The following is a 7,536-nucleotide window of genomic DNA, read 5'->3' as shown; positions in this document are numbered from 1 at the left end:
ATGGTAAAACAAGACCAGCAAAGCCGCCCGAATGTGCCGACAAATCCTGATAGGAGCTGCACATATCTCGTTCTCAAGGCACACCGGATTGTCCAAACTTCTGCTAGGCCATCCCAGAGTTGCCCCTGGTGGCCATCGGCGGCTGACAGGTTGGACCAACACTCACGACGAGCACTGGCCCCGGGGGGTAAATAAAGATGACCCTCGGGCTCCAGAAACCCAAGGGAAAAAGGGCTAGGTGAGGCAAATGGTAAACCCAAGGTTGGGCCTAGCTGGAGGAGTTTTATTCAAAGCAAACTGTCAAGGGGGTCCCATAAATCACCCAACCGCGTAAGGAACGTAGAATCCGGGAACATAACACCAGTATGACGGAAACTAGGGCGGCAAGAGTGGAACAAAACACCAGGCATAAGGCCGAGCCTTCCACCCTTTACCAAGTATATAGATGCATTAATAATATAAGAGATATTGTGATATCCCAACATAATCCTGTCCATCATGGAGCAATCTTCAAGTTCACCTGCAACTAACAACGCTATAAGAGGGGCTGAGAAAAGCGGTGACATAGCCAAGTAATGGTTTGCTAGGAAGGGTGAAAAAGGTTAGAGGCTGGCATGGCAATTTGGGAGGCTTGAAGAACAAGTGATAGGTAGCACAGCATAGCGATAGAACGAAGCAACTAGCATAGCAATGATAGTAGTGAGATCCAGGGTGACGGTCATCTTGCCTGAAATCCCGCTAAGAAGAAGAACGAGTCCATGAAGAAGATGAAGCCACGAAGACGAACCAAGCGTAGACGAACGAATCCTCACGATCGCAACGAAACAAGAACTAACGAGAAGGAGCACAACCGGAAAGAAGCAAACAACAAGGTAAACACACAACACGTAAACATGGCATGATGCACAATCAAGTATGATGCATGTCCGGTTTAATGAGGTATGGCATGGCAAAGCGTAACAAACAATACTACAAGTTAAGTGGAGCTCAATATGCAACGAGTTGCATATTGACAAAATCCCACATTGACATATTTAGTTTAATCTCGTTTAAGCTACCAAACAATATTAAATGTTGTTAAACATGGGAAGAGGTGAAGCATAATTAAACTACCTATCTAGGCAAGTTTAAATGAGGCCGGAACAACAAACAACAATTCCGGAAAATCCCCATGTGCATATTTTGAATTAGCTACTGTTCTGCCCTAAAACATATTTTAAAGTTGTTAAACAGGAAAATAAAGTGCACCATGTTAAACTAGGCATTTTTCCACCCCATTTACATATAAAGTTTATTTAAAATGGAGCTACGGTTATTTAGTTATGAAATAAATCATTTTAACATGGCATTTGAGCAAATTTAAACAAACAGCATTTTACACATGTTAAACATGGATGAAAGTGGCATATTATTAATCTACACAAAATTCTAAGCATTCTACATGTTTAAATCATTTACATATGATGCACGGTTCTGGAGTTATTAAATGCATGAAGATGAGGGTCTTTTCTGTAAAACAGTAAATCGCTGGATAATAGAGAAAATCGCAGCGCAGGGAAAAAAACACTATACGGGCCAAAACTTGTTGGCCCGACAGGGTACAGGAGGGGGACTAGATGGGGTTGCTCACCCATGGGCTTGGCCCGGTTCGGTGGAGGAGGCAGGCCGGTTGAGGAGGCGCTGACTAGGCCGGATCTGGAGAGAACGAAACGGTCAATGGGCGTAGGTGGGGCGAGTGGGACTTGGCGCTGCGGTTCATGCTGAAAGCAGAGGAACGACGCGATGACGAGGGCGGCGCTGGCCTGATGCAGAGGAAGCAGACGCGAAGGCCGACGGCAGGGGAGGCTTCAGGCGATGCAGGGTGCGGCGGCGGATGGAGCTCCTGCTCTGGTGACGCGGCGGTGCAGAGAACAAAGGGAGGTGCGGATCCGAGTGCAGCAGGACGACGGCGAGGGCGGAGCAACGCGACGATGGAGGGGCGGTTCCCGGTGGTGGCTTGAGCATCGGGCGGCCATGGCGCTCCTGCTAGTCCCTGCGAGAGAGAGGAAGCAGGGAGATGAGAGGGAGAGAGAGAAAGCGAAGGGAAGGAGGGGACGGAGGAGAGGTGCGGCTGCCTGCTGGTGGTGGAGAGCCCCGGCGACGATGAACAGCAGGAAGCCGACCTTGGAGCACTGGTGCTCGAGGCGAGGAGCATCTCCTCGAGGAGGAGGAGGAGGGCGTCATGGACGAAGACCCCGGGGTAGAGGAGGCCATCAGTGAAGGTGCAGAGGCGAGGCGCTCGGGCTACTAGCGGCGAGCAGTAGAAGGGGTGCAAGGGCCTGGATGGGCCGCTCCAGCGACCGGCCGGCGAGGTCGGATGGCGGCCTGGGTCTGGGAGCAGAGGAGAAACTCAGGCAGGTGGCTCTGGCTCACATGGCGCTTGGACGGCAGCTGCGGTAGGTGAACGAGGGGATCCAGAGGAGGCGCTGGTTGGTGGGGAGAGATCGTGTGGATTTTTGGATCGGGGATTTGGCTGCTGGTATGTGGGGAAGGATCCCGAGGGGAACTGGCTGGCGGCGGCTCGATGGGACAAACTCCCTAGATTTTAGGGTTTGGTCTTAAAATAGACTAGAGTCTATATATGTAGGAAAAAGGGGAGTTTTTGGGTCATCCGATCGCGATCGAACGGCTCCGGGAAAATAGGTTAGGAAGTGCAAACAAAGGACGGGATATATTTTATAGATATTTGGGGATGATCCGGACTCATCGGTCACGACCGACCGGTTCGGGTTCGGGGCAGTTTCGGACGCGCGCAAAGGGGTTGGTGGTTTGACAAGAGGGAAATGCAAACACGAGTGGTCTCGAAACAGTCAACGAAAGCAAGGGGTGACGCGGCAACTACGAGCGGATACGGGTTTTATGAAAACATATGGATGCAATGCACATGATGCTATGAGATGAGATGCATGGCATGAACAAAATGAAAAACAAACAACAAAAACCCAACCACGAAGGAAATATCATATCACATCTCCGGAAAAGGCAAGAGTTGGAGTTACGAATATGGAAAGTTGTATCCGGGGCGTTACAAGGAGGAAGTCGATCAAATGTTCACTGCGGAGGCCGCGGCGCAGAAGGCCCCCGATGGGTATGAGATGATGGACATCGACTTCGTGCCGGCGTCCGAGTCCCCCATGGTGCAGGCGGACCAGCAGTTCAACATGGCGATACTAAAGGAGGACCGGGACGCAGAGGCTCAACTCGACACGGAGCGCGCGCATGCCGCTGCCATCGAGGCTCTCCTGCAGGAGGAACCGGATGTCGTGGATGTGAACCGGGTGGCAGAGGCTCTACTTGAGGCGGAGCGCGCAGATGCCGCCGCCATCGAGGCCCTCCTGCAGGCGGAACCGGACATCCTGGACATGAACCGGGCAGCAGAGGCTCGACTAGATGTAGAGCGCACGGATGCCGCTCTCATCGACGCCCTACTGCAGGCGGAACCGGACGTCCTGGACTTGAACCGGGCGGGGGAGGCTCGACTCGACGCAGAGCGCGCGGATGCCGCTGCCATCGAGGCCCTCCTGCAGGCGGAACCGAACATCCTCGACTTGAACTGGGATGTGCTCTCGTCCGTGCAGTGCGCCCGCATGCTCCGCTTGAAGGAGTAGCTGGAGGCCGAGGACAACCACGATGCGGAGACACACGTCGGCAGCGATGGCTGGTTCGCGCCGGCAGCCAAAGACGACGAGGCCGTCTCTTTCCGTGAGCAGTGATAGTTTTTCTTTATGTTATCGTTTTTATGGATCTTTTGTTGTGTAAAAACATACTATATTTGTTATGCAAGTCGCCTGACTTGGGTCAGTCTACCATTTCAGTCGGTTGGATGAATATCCTACGTCTCCTAACCCTTCTTTCCTTCTTCCTCACCTCTTCTTCTTCCCCAACAGACCACCGCACGGGCCGTACGGATACTCCCCAACATGCGGTTGGATAAACATACTCTATGAACGAAAATTATGTGTCAGCGATAGGATGGCTGAGTTTGGTTTGTTCACATGAGACAGCACGTGTCAGTGAGGGTGCGTTCCCTTGGTTGGGTTTGCGACGTGCAGGAGTGACTGTGTGAGGGTGCGGTGCGACCGCGGCGTGCAGGAGCGACCGTGTGAGGGTGCGGTGCGACCGCGGCAGCCGTGCGCAAGTGTACCTCCTTCTCATTTTGAAAACTTTAGGCAAGCTTTACAAAAATGTGTGGCGAAGTTTGGCAATGCAAGGCCTAGACCCAAACAGGATAAGTACGTACGTACTAGGAGTACTAGTGTTAAAAAAGAAAGGTGGGGTTTTCCTTCGCGGGATTTAATCGATACAAATCCTCGTATCACGTGTCAATTAATGCGTATTTTTTCTCGAAAGACCAAAGAGCTAACCATCTCACTCATCATCGCTTGATTAATGCAGGGCCATGCAAACCAACCTTCTCACTTCCGCATGCATGCAGGAGATATTAATGTCCTTGGTTGCTAACCCCATCAATTTTGCCTCGATTAGTGTTAGTGGCCCTTTGCAAATTGTAATTTTGATATACTGGCCTTGTGTACAAAAAAAATGGAGGTAGTAACTATATTTGACTTCCTTCCCCATTGTGGTGACGTCGACGATATTATTTTTTGTGGTTTGGCGAAGTGCGTTCGACGGAGAACACCATTGAGGGAGACCACGGTAAGTCGTTCGCAAGTGCCGCCTGCAAGCCGAGACAACTGCCTTATTTGCATCCAGGAAGTCCTTTACTAGTACTACTACTAGGAGTACTAGTGTGGTGAGATGGTTTCTCGAAGAAGACGATGGAGAAGCGGAATCAGCGAAGAGTGAAATGATGGTTGCTTCGTCCGTGCTTTGTGATTTGTGATAGAAGGGACAGGGGAGTAGACTCTATGCTCTATACTGTACTACATGCGTCCAAGCATGGGAGAAAGAGGAGAGACATTGCATTTTTCTATTCCTTCAATCCATCAATCAGGGAGCTTCGGTTCCATCTTTTTGGCTTTGGCAACACCGTCCATAATGGTTCGCACGATGCCAAAAGCTATTTTCACATTTGGCTACACATTGTGGATGCCCTTAACCGTACCACTTGGTTTTGCTCATGTGTGCTATCTATACAAATCTCAATTATATTGATCTAAAAAATTATAGAATCAAGATTAGTAAAAAGGAGGTGATTTTGCCGCGCGGATGGCGGGGGAGGTTTCTTATTTTTGGAGGACGTTGTCCTGGCGGTTTGCTAACATGCGGTCCCATGTGTTAGTGCTTTACCAAGCCGATCTGCGTACTACATGAGGCAGAACAACGGCAGAAGCAACACGTGGTTAAGTTGAAGAAGACGAGGGAGAAGCGGATTCAGCAACGAGTGAAATGATGGTTTCTTCGTCCCTCCAACTTCTTTTTTTAGCATTATTACTTCGTCCCTCCAACTTAACTGCGGGAAAGGTGCAGCTTTGTGATTTGACGCCTCATTGCTCATTACTACGCCGGTGCCATGACTGGGGTGCTTCACCCCGGCTGCTCTGCACTGTATTCCCGTATGGCACGTGGACCCGGTAGCTTGATGTCCCACATGTCGGCGAAAGGGACTAGAAGATTTATGAAAGCGAGCGCTCCACTCTTACGACGGAGGAGTAGACGACATGACGGCCCAGTGAACTGTCACTTGTACTGTATAGTACTATAGTTTTGTTGTTTCGCACGATCCATCGATACAAAACCGATTAAATAGGAAAGGGCGGGATTTTTCCCGCGCGGTAGATGATACTGGCAATACATTTCAAAGGCAATATGCAAACTGAATAATTATAAGTAACAATATGATATCTAGTAAAACTAAAAACACATATGATTTATTGTGTTAGAGTGTAGTAGTAGTGTTGTATTGCATAGTTGTTAGATGTAACATGCGAGAACGTGTAGAGATGTAGTTTTGGAGGGCCTACAGAGAGAAAAGCGTAATACGGTCACCGAACTTCAGAATAAGCTGATTACGGTCACTATATATGTTTTGCGGTGATTATCCGGTCACTTGCTCATAGTTCAGCATCGGATTGCACTCTATTGACCGGCCAAATAGTCCGCGTGGCACCATGTTGACTAGTTAAATTGACCACGTTCCTTCTGGGTCCCACCTGTCAGTTCGCATAGGGAAAAGGTCAGATAAACACAAATTTACGCAGGCGTGACAAGGCTCCAACCCATGCGCGGGAATCACCTGGTTGTGTATGTGTCTGTCAGGGCTTGATGTGTGCGCATGCACGTGTAGGTTGAGCACTTGAGCGTGAGAGTGTGTGTTGGTCGTGTGGTGTACTTGTGCGTGTGTGGCTGCGTGTGCACGTGTGAGTGTTGCGTGCGTGCGTGGGTGCATGTGTTTGTGTGAGTGTTGCGTGGATGCAGTTCGTGTGCATGCGTGCGTGTGTGTATAATCACCACACCAGCTCCTGTGTGTTAAAACAGACGGCTCAGCATACCAATACAAGGCCACCTTGTCCGCTGTGCCCGCGGCCATGACTTCGAACCACCGTCAAAATATTTTTTTGTCGTTTGTTTTCATTCTAACTAGCAAGATGCCCGTGCGTTGCACGTAACATCAAGATGCATTTGTATGACTTGTTTATCTTGTGAGAGAAAAGGATGAATGAGGGAAGGCCTTATTTGCAAATGTGAAGAGGTGTGTGGGTACCTTTTTGCAAAATTGCGATAGTTTCTTTCCTATTTGTCAGATATAAATCAGACGGCCTATATTGCAGGATGGCAGGCACACCATCATCACCAACTCTATTTTTTATAAGAGTGTATTTTATGTATTTTATAAGAGTGTAGATGTAGAGTAGATACAAGTCGACAGGTGGGCATGATGGTAGTGAGATAATGTGATGCAACACTAGAGGTGCCACGTGGAGCGTTTAACTGGTCAACTAGTCATGTCATGAGCAAATACAGAGTTGTACGGTGAGCCCGTGACTGTATAATAACCACTAAATGTAAACGGTGACCGTAATGAGTGGATTATGAAGTCCAATGTATGTATCGTGCTTTCGCTTCAAATACAATGATTATCATTGCATATATCGCGAGAGAAAGATGAAACACGCGTGAATTTTCTGGGGGCTTACTTTTAGAGGACCTGGAGATAGTTTGGTGTGCATACATGAAAGGGGCGTACAGGGGGGGTATGCGATGGAGAGAGAGATGCTCTTCGTTTCTCTTTATTATGACTAACTTTGTATATAGTATAAAAATATACAAATTCACAATGCGGAATAAATATCATTGTGGGCACCATGCAATGCAAATTAGCGTTCGTACTCCTCCATATAACTTTGTAATGTTGTATATATGTAGAAACTCTAAAATAATTTTTTGGCCACACTTTATTCAAAAGGAATGTTGTATGCGAAATAAAAGTGAAGAGAGGGCTTTTTAGATCAATGGGGTACGTGATGTAACATGTGTGAATGTGTAGTTGATGCATTTGGCGGGGCCTAGAGAGGTATGTGTGTGTATTACGTATTC

This window comes from Triticum dicoccoides, chromosome 5B (assembly GCF_002162155.2).
Source record: "Triticum dicoccoides isolate Atlit2015 ecotype Zavitan chromosome 5B, WEW_v2.0, whole genome shotgun sequence".
In the NCBI taxonomy this organism is placed as follows: Eukaryota; Viridiplantae; Streptophyta; class Magnoliopsida; order Poales; family Poaceae; genus Triticum; species Triticum dicoccoides.
This window is presented reverse-complemented; position numbering follows the sequence as displayed.